The sequence below is a fragment of the Macadamia integrifolia genome, chromosome 6, assembly GCF_013358625.1.
Source record: "Macadamia integrifolia cultivar HAES 741 chromosome 6, SCU_Mint_v3, whole genome shotgun sequence".
Taxonomy (NCBI): domain Eukaryota; kingdom Viridiplantae; phylum Streptophyta; class Magnoliopsida; order Proteales; family Proteaceae; genus Macadamia; species Macadamia integrifolia.
The window spans coordinates 27,652,157-27,667,386 of record NC_056562.1 but is presented as its reverse complement, the minus strand read 5'-3'; positions in this window follow the sequence as shown (position 1 = coordinate 27,667,386).

The window sequence follows — 15,230 nt, the reverse complement described above, 5'->3', positions numbered from 1 at the left end:
TTTTTTTTTTTTTTGAAGCAAAGCTGAGATTTGGTAAAATGATAATTTATATTGGAGGGTAATGATGTCATTTTATGTGAAGAGAATAGAGATAGATACAAAGTTGCTAATTGTTGGGGGTAGGGGTGTCAATTCCTAAACCGAACCGGTAAAACCGGCCGGACCGAACCGATAACAACCCGGACCGAACCGAACCGAAGCCTTATTGGTTCGGTTCGATTTCAAGTATTGTAACCCCAAAACCAAACCGAACCGCACCGAAAACCGGATGAACCCGAAACCAAACCGAAACCGGCTCAAAACCCAGACCGAAACCGAAACCAAACCGGTAAGAAACCGAAACACTCCAAAATTCATTAAAAAAATTAAAATTTGAATAGTTTTGTATACATTTGTATGGAAAATCGAATTCAAACTAGACCAAAAATCAAAACCAACCCGGTTACAAATCGATTTAAGAAATCGAAGTTCAACAATTCATCATTTGGTTGTTTCCTAATGGTTTCATACCGGTTTAAAAAACCGATCCAAACCGAAATGAACCTAATAAATCTAAACCGGTACCAACCCGAACCCAAACCGCACCGAAACCGACACCGGACCGAAACCGATAAATCCTTATTGGGTCGGTTTCGGTCACTTCCAAACTCACACCAAAACCGGTGGAACCGGACCGAAACCGCACCGACCCGGACCGTTGACACCCCTAGTTGGGGGTAAGATGTCTTACATTCTTGTTATGTGAATTTGTGGGATTGATTCTGAAACATCATTAAGAGGTTGTAGGGCCTTAGGCCTCGAGACTTGAAAGAACTGGTCTACTTTGCATATTATCTTTGTCACTAGGGCCTTGATGAACTTATTGGTCTGCAGTCCCGATGAAATTCTTTTAGGGTTTATATGGGTACTTCAATAAAAATGTAATTATATGTAATGTTTCTTTGTAATATTTTTGCTAAGGTAGCATTTCTCTATAATCAGAGAGAGGTGCAAGGAAGAGCAATTGTAAGCTATTCTCTATTGATAGAGAAGTAGATTTCATATCATCATGGACATATGCAATTTTGTCCAACCAAATAAATCCTTATATTGAGTGATTGTTTCTTTGTAATTTCCATTCATTTATGCATAGTTAGGTTTTCATTTTTAAAATAGCATACTCTCTCCAACAGTTCACATATCCTTATCCCCTAAATTAAAGGAGAAAAAGATCTTTGCGGGGGCAATACCGGGTTGCTTTTCAACATTCTATCACTTTGTGACCATTTGATTCTTGGGTCGACATTCTCTCTACTCCCTGATCTCGTGGGTCTTCAATTGGACAAAATCATTTCCTACGTCGTGATTGATGTTGAGTATGAGATTCTTCGTAGAAATTGGAAACCCTCTCCCATTAATTATCTTCAGTTTCAACTTGATTTCCCTTTGTCTCATTGTAAAAAGTGGGTCATGAATCCATAGATGGACTTGACATGGAGTAAATCCTTAGTCCTTGTGCTAGTCTATGCTTGAAGAAAAAAAAATTGGGATAGTATTCTTCAATCTCACATGGCTAATGAATAAGGAATCTCCCCTGTTACAACAATCACGATGTAAGAAAAAGTTTCATCGATAAGGGTCCATGTGATAAAAAAGAAAAGAGTGTCAATGCAGGTCCCACATACTAGGATGTGAGAGAGGCGTAAAAAAAAAAAATCCCCATATTAAGGGTGTCAATTTAAGATCGAAATCGAAACTAGATATTTGAAATCGAATCGAACTGAACCAAAATAACTCGGTTCAATTTTTGTTTAAAAATGTAAAGTATTTTCTTGGTTTCATGATTGAAACTGACAAACTAAAACGAATTTCTCATTTTCAAACCAAAGAATTTATATTCTTTTTAAATGTTTTAGTCAATATGGATGATAAATTCAATACCTTGTTAATGTACGAAAAAAGTTCTATGGATTATGACCCAATCAAAAAAGGTTTGTTTATGTGTGTGTGTGTGCCGATTTTATCCTACTGAGCGTCATGGCCAACTAACTTACTGGGTGTATATTTATGTATTGAAAAACTGAAACCAAACCAAATTGATGTGGTTCTAATTTGAAAAATAGGCTCTTATTCAATTTTGATTTTTGTTTCCATATGCTATATCTTGAAACGAAACAAAACTAAATAAAAAAAAAAAATTGAAACTGAAAACAATTGACACCCTTGCCCGTATTCTTGATGTGAGGATTTTTCTTCCCATAAGAATTCTTCTACCATTCATTCAATTAAATCTCTTTAGCCCAAAAAAAAAAAAAATTCTTATGTGCGGTGGATAACGGTACAACTATAAATAATAATCTTCAGGAGACATCTCACTCCATTGTTTGAAATTGAAAATGTCTCTCACAATTTTTTGAAATTGAAAATAGTTTTTTACCAAAATAGAAAATTTGAAAATGATTTTTTCGATCCAACAAAACCACACAAAATGATATTCATTTCTAGACGGATTTTCTAGAATTGATTGTTGATGAAAAGCCCATTACACTCAAGGTTTAAGAACTCGGAATCAGGCATGGGATTCATCAGAATGAGCCTTAAATTGATCGGAAACAGTCATAACCTTACAAATGCAAATCATAAGAAAAAAAAAAAAGTAGTTCTTAAAACTATGAAATTTTGTATTCAATAAATTTGGGAATCTAAGTACAAGAGGTAAGTTTTATTTTTTTCTACCGACTAAGAAAAGCAAGCAATGGATAACAATGCAGATCAAACATGCATAATAGGTGATTCAAAAGATGGTTGAATAAATTGGCCAGAAACGGGATCAAGCTTAGTCGATTTCGATTAAATTGAAGCAATTCTCTTGATCTGTTGTCGATCCTAACTCCAATTCCTCAAACCATGATAATACTTTACCCAAATTTCTATTTTATTTTTTATGTAAAATTTGAAATAGAATTTGTTTATTGACAAAATAAAGCATTGAAATTTTAAGAATCCCCAAAGGCATGTAGCACAACACTAAGGGATTCATGGACATAAACGATGGATATGCCATTACAAGGTATGGTAAATAAATTAGATTTACCAATAGTCAATCTAGGACGTTCCTTATCCATCCAATGGCTAGAATTACCAAATCACCCTTCCACTTGGCAAATCCAGCCGTGCCTGTCTAAAAATTGTTTGGATGTGGCCAACGAAGAGATTTTTTTTTTTTGTCTGTTACTGTTACCTAGTACATCAGACATGGTTGAAATTTTCAGCTTTTTAAACATCTTTTTCCTGGACAAATAGGTAAAAAGAAGGATAATACAAAGTTGGGAACTTGGTGGGTCATTATTATATGTCTCACCAATCTAGGGGGTCCACTCTGTGTGTAATACTAGTTCTTATGAGGCCCACAGGGCCAGAAACAATGGGGCTCACAATGGATTTTTGGGCCATATCAATCACTGTTTCAGCTCAGGAACAGTGACAAGGGCTTTGGGCCCACTTGTTGTTGGCCTTAAGCCTTACCCTTTACAGTTATAATAGATATGGAACAGTTGTGTAAGAGTGTCGGCGTGATGTGTATGTGTGTCCATAATCCTATTTTTGTGGGGTTGAGAGATCTCATAGCTTGTAACGTCCCTTGTGTAGCAATCTAGCATGGGCTCCCCAAGGGAACAAATCTAGGAATGCATGGCCACAGGCCCACAGCCTACCCCTCAATTCTTTTTTTCATTTATTGCTACAAAACAACTCTTAATCAAGGAATCTACATATTAGCCTAGTTGCAATGTTTAAACCAAAAGTTAAAAAGTGTTTAATTAAAAAGTTAAGTTGTTAGGTGGAGATCAATCTCAACTAGTAAATGAAATCTTTTAAGATCTTGTAGATTTTCAATTGTGGGATTATTCCAAACACTCCCTCTCACATGTCATTGTTCTCCTCTTTGGTGGTACTATATGTGGCATATATGACCTCTTCTTTTGGGTTATCAAACATAAATGTAGTACAAGTGTAGTGAGCTTGATAGCTTTGATACCATGTTCAACACTTCTTTTGTCGAGGGAGGGAAAAAAAAACTTATGTGGCTTTTAAGGTTTGCTAAATTCTATCCATAGCCCCAAGTTCATATTGACTACTTCCATCTTGTGAGAAAATGTCGTGGTTATATGTAGAATCTTAATTCATTTTTTGTATTTTTCTCTCCCTCCACCCAACAGAAAAAAAAAGAAGCCAAAAGAGATCAAGGTCCTAGAAACATAGGACGAATATGCAATTCACTTTGAATGAGTCCGCAAAGGTTAGGTACAATTTCATGTATCCAACCTCGGGTCTTCCCAGAATTTCATTTCTTCTACAATGAGGTTAATTTATTTTTATTAACATTTAAGAATGGACTGAGTTTTCATGAGGCCACGGTGAATGGGCATCAGTTCACCGCAGCCCATTCGAAGCATACAATAGAGGGGGGAGATAAGGGGAGAGAAGGGGGTCACATCTTGACCATGTTTTCCTTTACCGAACGGTGAGGGAAAACTTTATCCTCTAAGAATCCTTGATCTTCCAACTATTCATTCAAAATTAATTTATTTGACATCTTAGATTAAAAACTTCTCTCACATACTCTTTGACTCAGATCACTTCAACATACACTGATCTTGTAGACCCATCAAATTGGTCATTTTGTCCTTCACTCTTTTTTTACCTTCTAAAATTAGGATTCAGTTTTCCTTAACCAATGGCAAAGGATGAAGAATTCCTTCACTTTGTGGGAATAGAGTAATTATGATCTTAGATGTATGTATTTTTCTTTTATTAAAAAAAAAAAAAACTACCCGTATCAATTTCACGCTCACATCACAATCTCCACCCCCATCTTCTTCCAAAAAATAAAAAAACAACTTAAAACTTAAGACTTCATGACGTTGATCTTTTCATCAGCAATCATGAAAAGTTCTTCCCTCCTCCCCTCTGCTTTCCCTCTCTAATAATATATATCTAAACTTTGTGCTTCATATATTTTATTGAGGACAGAAGAGTTTATATGACGTGGATGAAACTGTATGTTTTAAAGTTTTGGAAGGTGGAACATGACCCGATGCTAACTTGATTTCAGTCTTGCCAAAACTTTTTAAGTAAAGGTGTACAAGAAATTAGTAGTTTGCTTATTTGACATTTTGATGTAATTTATCTGCAATGGGAAATAGTATCCTATTTGTTGAGGGCTCAAGTGCTCAGATCAACCTTACCTTCATTTCCTTCACTTTTTTGTTTTGCTAGCGATAGGTATTCAGGCCTCCGGCCTAACTAGTCTCGCGGACCCCTACTGACCCTACAACTGTATAGACCGATCATACCGAGGTTGAATTAGAACCATTTAATTTTCACTGAAAGCAGTGAAGAACACTAAACACCCCCGTGTGAGTGGCCCAAGATGTGCCTAGTGGGAGTCGAACACTTACAATATAAAGGAACCTAGAATCATTGAGATTTCAGATTTGAGAACTGATTTTGGGGTACATCTGATTATTAGGAACACTTTGGATATATACCCCAAGGGACTTTCAGTTGCTGAATGAGCACTGGCCTCTCTCCACCACCACTAAAGAGGATCTCCATCAAAGGATACTTATCAAGTCCTTCCTATGCCGAGGGTCCATAGGCCACTAGAGGTTGTCTTCTTTACATTTTTTTAATGCATGGGCGATCACCCGCGTCTCATTCTTTCCATTTCTTTCACTTTTCCTTCTGCCTCACTTGCATCCCTTATTCAGTCACCAGCTCCTCATACCGCCCCACGTCTTCTTCTACCAAAAAATGATAAAAGTGGACCATAATGTTAATCCTAATCTTTAAAGGCCTTTACCATATCTATCAGGAAGAAAAAAATGAGTGTAACTATGGCTTGACAAATCGGTATTGATATTATGTCCACGGATCCGGATTAATATCAGTATCTATTGATCTTGATTTTTGATTGATCCTGCATCGATGTAACAGCATGGGAAAAGCATTAGCATCTTACCTAACTGCTGCAAGAGCCACGCAATCATACAACAATCTCATGCCCCAATCTTAAATATCTTTTGATGGGTTTTACCTCAAAAGGAGGCAGAAAGAAAGATTGGTGACTTCCACCAAAGATTCAAAATCCACTTCTCCACTACAATTAAGTGAAGCATGACCATTACTGCTAGCACAAGTGATGGTACTTTCCAGGGATAATCATGGTGTTAGGAAAGAGAGAAAAAGCAAACATCATAGATGATATGATTGTGGATCTTCATATTGAGATAATCTCCAAGATTCTCTACTTTGTACTTAAAATCATCCATTACAATCTTCCCCACTTTCAATGATTATATCATGGTTTATGGGAACAATAGGTTCATTGAATATGAATGGAAACTCTTTAACATCCACATTCATTTTACATATAATCTAGAAATGTTGGCCCGTATTTTCCAATAACAAATAGAATTCAGAAGCTCAGCCCTAATTTGCTGGTTGGTGATTGTTGTTGCACGACTCCAAATCACATGAACCTGCACAATACAGATTAGAGGCTAGCCTGGAGAAGACTCCCGGGCCAGGCTCCGATGCCAAAGTTAGATCCAAAGATACTCCTTCTCCCCTCAATAATTTAGTCGATTGGGAGTCTTACCTGTAGGCCTGGCTCCTCAATAATTTAGTCGATTGGGAGTCTTACCTGTAGGCCTGGCTAGTGCCCCTTATATAGGTGAGATGAGTCTTTCTCATTGGTCGAGAGGCTCGGGCATGTGTCCACGGGCCTTCTCCCTATTGGAGGGATTATCCTTTATCATGGCTGACCTAGCCAGGATCACAACGGTTAACTCAACTTAGGTTAGTTTCTCACAATGGTTAACCCGACTGATGAGGCCGAATATGTCCCCATCCTCAACAAGGCTAAAGCGTGTATGCAAACCTGGACCAATGGCTGACATGCCACCGCGGTTCGAGTTGGCCAACAGGCCACCTCGGTCCCTCCTCAAGCCTACCTGCCACCTCTATTCGGCTTATGGCCGACATGCCACCTCAGTCCCTCCTTAGGTCGACCTGCCACCTCGATCTCTCCTTAGGCCGACCTGCCACCTCAGTCCCCCTCAAGCAGACCTGCCACCTCGGTTCGGCTGATGGCCAACCTGCCACCTCGATTCGCCTTATAGCCGACATGCCACCTCAGTCCAACCTTAGGCCGACCTGCCACCTCGGTTTAGCTCATGGATGACATGCCACCTCGGCTCGGCACACACAGGAAAGGTGCCCAGAAGCATGCGTAAGTCCACTCCTACATTTAAGGAACGTGACCCTTGATTATAGGGGCAAGACTCAATCCACTCACATCACCAGAAGTGTCCACTCTTCTCACAACTTGAATTTTCAAGATAAGAGAGGAATATCCATAGAACATGCCCTGAAATCCGGAAAATTCTCAAAATCATAGAGCCACTCCCCTTAAGAACTCTACACCTAAATAGAACTCTCCACAAACGTTCCTCCCTCTCCATCAGCAGCCTATAAGTATCAAGGTAAGCCTTCATCACAGGGGATCGATCACTTCTTTTGACTGAAAACTCTCTTGAGTATCTGTTGTGGAAAGATCTGACTTAGGCATTGGAGAGTCCCCCGTCGGGTCAACCCGGCTCTCCCCTATCTTCTCTTCTATGCAGATCGATTGAAGCATCAAGAGCTGCAAGGAGGATCAATTGGTCAATTTTTACCACATCAAATTGGCACCGTTTGTGAAAAACTTATACGAAAAGCTACTCGAAGCAGTGCAACTAAGAAGTGAGAAGGTCGTCTCCTCCACTACAACACAAGTAAGGTCGTCTCATGGTTTGCTACCTGAGCAAGTAGAGGAACCTCGCCCACCTCCAATGGCAAATCAGGAGAATGCCCCAGCAATAGAGGGGCCTGTACTGAGGCCTTCACAAGTTCAAGCAATTGTAGGGGTTACTCCAGGAGAGGGAGGGCAACGCGATCGAAACCCTCAGCAATCTCGCTAAGGGCCTTCATCCCGGATGACCCACCTAATTGTAGAAGAACAAATCAAGAGTCTGCAGTTGTAGGTGTTGACAACCAACAACCTGGTGCGGGACTTCATACGCCAGTTCAGGTTAGCACTTCTCGTGCCCTATACAGGCTCTGCTCAGCTACCTAGGTCAGCTCCGGATAGGCGAGCTCAAGGTGAAACACCTGATAACAGTGTCGCCCCTTAATCAACAACAAGGAGGGGGTCTGTTAGGACATCACGAACAGTTCCCTAGGTGCCACCTCGATCTCCCACCGAGAGACGTTAACAAGGGCCTTCACCTGCCTAGAACGGGAGGGTACGTCATTCAACTAGAGACCGGAGCCCCTAGAGACAAGATGCTCATAGATCTCCACCTAGGGAAGAAGAACGCCAGCACTTGCCACATAGGCCAGCTAGGGGTACGTGTCAGCATGGAGAGGACCGACCCGACAGACTTCAAGATTGAGGAAGAAACCCCAGACCAGCTGAAAGGGAACACCGCTCCTCGGGCTATCGAGCTGAGGAGAGAGGGGATGACCTGGAATGGCGCATCCAGTGTCTCACTAAGCGGATTGAAGGAATACAAAGACAGAGGCACCCAACTCACATAACGGTTATCCCAGCCCATAATGCACTATCCGGTGAGTTGATAGATGTCAAGCTGCCCCCAAATTTTATGGTGCCCATCTTTAACACATACAACGACACCATGGACCCCTACGATCATCTCTTGTACTACAGTTTAACCATGACTATCCGTGGGAGATTGAACGTAACTCTCTGTCGAGTTTTCGTAGCCTCACTGAAGGATGTCGCACTAGTATGAATGTCGAACTTGAGACCCTGGTCCATCCACAGCTATGAAGAACTAACGAGGGTGTTCCTCATTCATTTCCAAGCTAGGATAAAGCAGAAGCAAACCTCACAAAACGTGATGAACATGAGACAGAGATCAGGGAGACTATACGGGATTTCCTCGCCTACTTACCAAAGTGACCCTGGAAGTGAAGAATCTCAAAGATGGAGTAGCCTACAGTTTGCTCTGTATTGCGATCATGCAACCCGATCTGGTCCAATCTCTGGCCCTTGACTTGCCAGATACGATGCCCGAGCTGCTAAGGAGGTGTAATCAGTATGTCAACATGGAAGAGGTCCTAGCCGCCAAGGGGATAACCAACAGAAATGAGCAACCAGAAAATGAAAAGAGAAGACCCCCAAGGCCTAGGGATGACTCCCGTGAGCCAAAGAAGAATAGGACAGATCGGTCGCTTGACACAGCTGAACCTGAATTGTATGAGCTCAATCGCTCACGAAAAAATCAGCTTCTGGAGATCTAAGACCAGAAATATTTCTGCTGGCCCAAACCAATGGTAGCTAAGCCAGCGGAGAGGAACCCCAACTGGTATTGCCGATACCACTAGGACCATGGACACAACACTGAATATTACAAGTTGCCGAAAAGGGAGATTGATGAGCTCATTAAGGCAGGGTACCTTAACAAATATTTAAAGCAGAAATATAGTGAAGGAAACTGGCCCGAGCCAAGAAGAAATAAGGTCGAGCCTAGCCGAGATAGGGTTGAGCAGCCCAAGGAGCCTGGCACTAACCGATCCGACCCATACTACAACCAGCTTGTGGGTTCAGCCATCCTAACCATCATGGGAGGACCCACTGCGGAATCAGTAAGAAGGGCCAAAGCTCACACACAGTTTGTGTGCATTACGGAACAGCCCGTCATGACCCTCAAAGCAGATCCTCCCATCAAATTCTAAGACAAGGACCTGGAAGAACTGAATTGGCCTCACAATGGCACTGTCGTGATAGAATTAGTGGTGGCCAACCACCTCTTCCACAGGGTGCTAATAGACATGGGAGTATCTGCCGACCTTATGTCATATGAAGCTTTCATGAAACTAGGGCTTGGCACCGAATCCTTAAAGCCCGCCCCTGGACCTTTGTACGGATTTTCAGGCGCACCGGCAAAGCTAGAGGGAGTAGTCAACCTACTAATAATCACCGGTCAGGGAGCTCAAACGGCCACTACCATGGTCTCGTTCATGGTCACAAAGATAGCCTCACCTTACAATGCAATTCTTGTGTTTACCAAGCATATGAAGGTCAAGGTTTCCATAAGCAAAGGAATCGGGGAATGCATGTCCAGCTAGAAAGAGTCCCGAGAGTGCTATGCCAACTTCATGAAGTCTATTACAAAACCATGTTTTGGCCTAGCATGCATGGTAGAAATCATCAATTGCCACGACGAGAGTCTTCTACACCAAGCCGAGCCTATGGAAAAGTTGCTCACTGTCCCACTGACCGAGGCCGAGCCAATAAAAACTGTCCAGCTCAAGGCACTACTGAGCACTGAACGTCTCGACGAAATACTGAACTTCCTCGAATCACATTATTCACTTTCATTCATGGAGCAGATTTAACTCTATTTCGAAGCAATGTATTCATTACATGTGCATGCCAGCTAATAATAGACGAAGGGTTCACCCTCAATACTTAATCACTATTCAAAAGACCTTAGCACCTAAGGCACCAAGACCGAGCCCCAACTAAGAATTTACGAAGACCGAGCCCCAATTCGGCATCTACGAAGTTTTGAACCCTAGCTCGGTATCTACGAAGACAGAGCCCTAGCTCGGTGCTACCGAGACCAAACCCAGGTTTGGCACTTCAAAATACCTTAGCACCTAAGGCACTAAAACTAAGCCCCAACTCGACAATAGCGAAGACCGAGCCCCAGCTCGGCACTACCAAGACCAAACTCAGGTTTGGAACTGCAAAAGACCTTAACACCTAAGGCATTCACGAAGATCGAGCCCTAGCTCGACGCTACCAAAACCGAACCCTGGTTTGGCACTTCAAAAGACCTTAGCACCTAAGGCATCTACGAAGACCGAGCCCCCAGCTCGGTATCCACTAAGACCGAGCCCCAACTCAGCATTCGTGAAGACGAGCCCCAGCTCGGTGTTACCAAGACCAAACCCAGGTTTGGCATCTCAAGAGCCCATAAGCTAGACATGGAAGACCAATTCCAAGTTCAGTTAGGGAATGGAGCCCCACTCCGATAGATAGACTAGTCTCTATTCTTCCGACGTTAAAACTCATTTGGAGACGCGCTTAAAATACAAGAAAATAAGAGTCACAAGAATTCTGAGAGACAAAGACATTAAATCAAATATTTTCATTCATAAAAGAGGGGTAAAAGCCCTCAAACTACATCACTCCTGAAGCAGACATTTACATCAAAGAAAGAGAAAATAACAATAAAGATACAAGGATTGGGGGACTAATCTACGGGCATGGCACTTCATTTGGCAGAAGGGTCCTTAGGGTCAGCCTGGGTCACCTCTTCCCCAAAGTCGGTTGGGCCACCAAGCTGCACCAAAGGAGCAGGGGCAAGAGCGCGCTGCTCATAGTCTGTCAGATCGTAGTTTGGCGTCTTTCCTAGCACGAACTGGATGGCATTATCCGAGCTGGCATTAAATGAAGTGATGTTGACGTCAACCAACCATTTTTGACCAACTGGGGAGTTCAACCACCACTCAACAACAGCTTCATCGTTTGCCTCCAGCTTGGCCCGGTGCTGCTTTTCCAGCTCACCAATCTTAGCTGCGTGCTCCTCCTCCTTCTTCCTGTTAGCGTCCTGAACCTCAGAAAACTCACCCTGGAGAGCATCCTTCTCCTTAATAAAGTTACTTTTGGCCTTAAGCTACTTGGCAACCTCACTTTCCAGCTCTTCAGCCCTCAGCTCAACATCATTTGCACGGACCTCCTCAGATCGGGCCCTCTTCTTCTCAACCTCCAGCTAGCCCGTTGCCTTATCCAGCTCCCTATTAAGGCGTTTCTCCTCTGCCTCCACCTTCGAACAAGTGGCAACCACCTAAAATGGTCTCTTCGCCTGCCCGAGATGAAATAGCAGTGGAGCACCACGCGGAAGAAGCAACGCATTTCACACTGAATGGACAGTGCACGCCTTACGAAAGTCAAGATCCAATTAAATGCTCTAGCACACCGATCCGAACTGCTAGAGTGGTGGGCTAGTGATGAGGCCGAATATGTCTCCATCCTCAGTATGGCTGAAGCGTATATGCAAATGTGGACAGATGGCTGACATGCCACCTCAGTTCGGCTCATGGCCACATACCACCTCGATCCCTCCTCAGGCTGACCTGCCACCTTGGTTCGGCCTATGGCCGACCTGCCACCTCGGTCCCTCCTTAGGTCGACCTGCCACCTCGATCTCTCCTCAGGCCAACCTGCCACCTCAGTCCCTCCTCAGGCTGACCTGCCACCTCAGTTTGGCTTATGGCCAACATGCCATCTCAGTCCTCCTTAGGCCGACCTGTCACCTCAGTCTCTCCTCAGGCTGACCTGCCACCTCGGTTTGGCTCATGGACGATATGCCACCTCGGTCCCTCCCTCGCCTTAGCTCGGCACACACAGGAAAGGCGCCCAGAAGTGTGTGTACGTCCACTCCTACATTTAAGAAACGTGACCCCTGATTATAGGGGCAAGACTCAATCCACTCACGTCACCAAAAGTGTCCACCCTTCTCACGACTTGTATTTTCAAGATAAGAGAGGAATATCCGCAGAACATGCTCTGGAATCCGAAATATTCCCAGAATCATAGAGCCACTCCCCTCAAGGACTCTACGCCTAAACAAGACTCTCCACAAACCTTCCTCCCTCTCCATCAGCAGCCTATAAATATCAAGGTAAGCCTTCATTACAGAGGATCAATCACTTCTTTTGACTGAAAACTCTCTTGCGTATCTGCCGTGGAAAGATCTGACTTAGGCATCGGAGAGTCCCCTATCGGGTCAGCCCGGCTCTCCCCTATCTTCTCTTCTGTACATATCGGTTAAAGCATAAGAAGCTGCAAGGAGGATCGGCTGGTCAATTTTTACCACATCACCGACCATGGTTAAATCTCATAACAGCTAACTCAACTGTGGTGAGCCTGGGGTTAAGTAGTTTGGGGGTTAAGCAATCCTACCTGACCATGGTTAATGATGAGGGGTTAAGGTAACGGTCTAATCCTGGTTAGCTTCCTTGAGTAAGGTTATAGGAGTGGGGGCCTCCCTTGGGAGTAGGTCGGGAGGTCCCTATTGTAGGTTAAGGAGCTAGCTTAAGCTCTTGTTAACGAGACTAGGGTGTGACCACTCGAGTCACTCGACCATTGACCAGTCAACTAGTATATATGATATATCTGAGATAATGATTCTTTGGAAATTAGTTGTTGATCAAGACAATATAGGTTACACTAGTGGTGCCCTCAGCGTGAAAATCTGAAATCCCTTCGGCTCTGTTTGGTCGCAATGTAAATTGAATTAATAATCAAATATGGGTTTTTTTTTTTTTTTTTTGTAGAATTTCATTTCCTTCCCCTGTAATTTCCCTGCAGATGGAATTGGGTTCTGGTTTCTTGTTTGGATTGTGGGTAACTCCTAAACCTGTTCAAATTATAGGCCATATTGTCTGGGTCATACAAAGTTGGCTAGGCTGGGCTCAGGTTTTACTCCCTAGATTATTAGCAAGATACAAAGATAATTGTAACTAAAATCAAATAGAAAAAATCTAAACCAGTAAGATTGACTTTATTATAGGATCATGCAATTGATGGTGTACTTGTCGAGGACAACTGCCAGCGCAGCTGCCTTGAGGCTAGTGTAGTAGAGCCTAACCCCTAGGAGATACCTAGTTCTGAGACCTCCTGCTCCACATCTAGTCTAAAGATCCCCCAACCATCCCTCCCCCTACCCCCTGCCCCCACCAAAAGATAAAAGATATTTGTCTGGGAATGCTATCAAACTGTGCTTATAAAATAATTGTAAATATGCCGAGCAGGGTAAGTGGTTAAAGATATACCTTTAAATAAGCAATGTAAGGGGTCATTTGGAGCACTTGTCCTCCGGCCCTTGACTTGGGATGAAATTTAACCAACGAGATGGTGTGTCAGGTCTTCATCACATAGTTCAGCCAAAATCTATCCATTAGGATTATGTGGCAAAGCTCTCCTAACGGTACAAACAGAGGTGGTCTTCATAACAAAACAAACAAGAAGTCAAGACGCATCAAGAACCACTTAGATCGAACTAAGCAATGGTGTTGAATCAGAAGGAGGATCTTATGCGGAATCAAAGAACTTGCGATGGGATGAGTGCATTATTCGAGCCTTAGATGCATGTTAGATCAAACACCAAGAAACACGAATAAAGAGAGACAATAGATCCGTACGACACAGAGATTTAACGAGGTTCACACACCAGGGTGGTGTGCTACGTCCTCGGGCGAAGAAGAAGATGATTCACTATGTAGAAGAAGGATTACAATCTAGCAGCGGCGAGGAAGAACTCGCCCTGAAACCCTAGCTTCGTGAAAACCCTAGAATACAATGACTCTCAACAAGCAACAGTACATTATATATATATACTCCAAATAGAGGTTCGACCCATCGGGTCACGGTTGATCCGGTCGAACCATACCGCGGGGGCTACGCCCCCCGCACCCCCATACGAGATCAGTGATGGACTCCGGGCTTGGGCCGATTGCTTCCATCACAGATCTCAGAAAAAATCCCATTCGGGTCGCCACCAAAATATGTCGGATCGGGTCAATATTCAAAACGGGTCAAGAATTCGAGACAAACTTAACAATGCACGTAAAGAATGAGGCATTAGGGTTGATGTTCCTGAGTTTCAGTATAAACAGAGGTGATCCAGAGTCTATAGGTGTTAGGTCTAGTATAGTTATGGCAAGCAAGAAATGGCCCAAACCCAAGGTGTGCTCCAGAGGCAAGCCTGGTTAATGAGGTTTCCTTAAAAGTCCATGCAGTTATAGGCCTGGTTTTGATAATTAGATCCAAAGTACATGACTCCATGCTAAGTTGGGTTTTGGCTGCAACATGATTCCGGAAATGTCTGAGCCTCTAATTGTCAAGGAATTGTTTCTTTGTTGGCAAATCGCAATTCCATCAATCATTAGTAACTCCACACACCAACCCTCCAGCCAAAATAATAATAATAATAAAAAATATATATATATATTCCATCAATTGGTTCAACTGAATTTGCTCTTGGTGTTGTAGAACTAAATGGGAGAAAAAAAGGAGACTATTTTTTCCGGACATTTCCTATCAAGGACCCATGGCCAACTAGGATGGCAGCTCAAAGGCAGTCAAGTGGCAACCAACTCAAGGAAGGGCA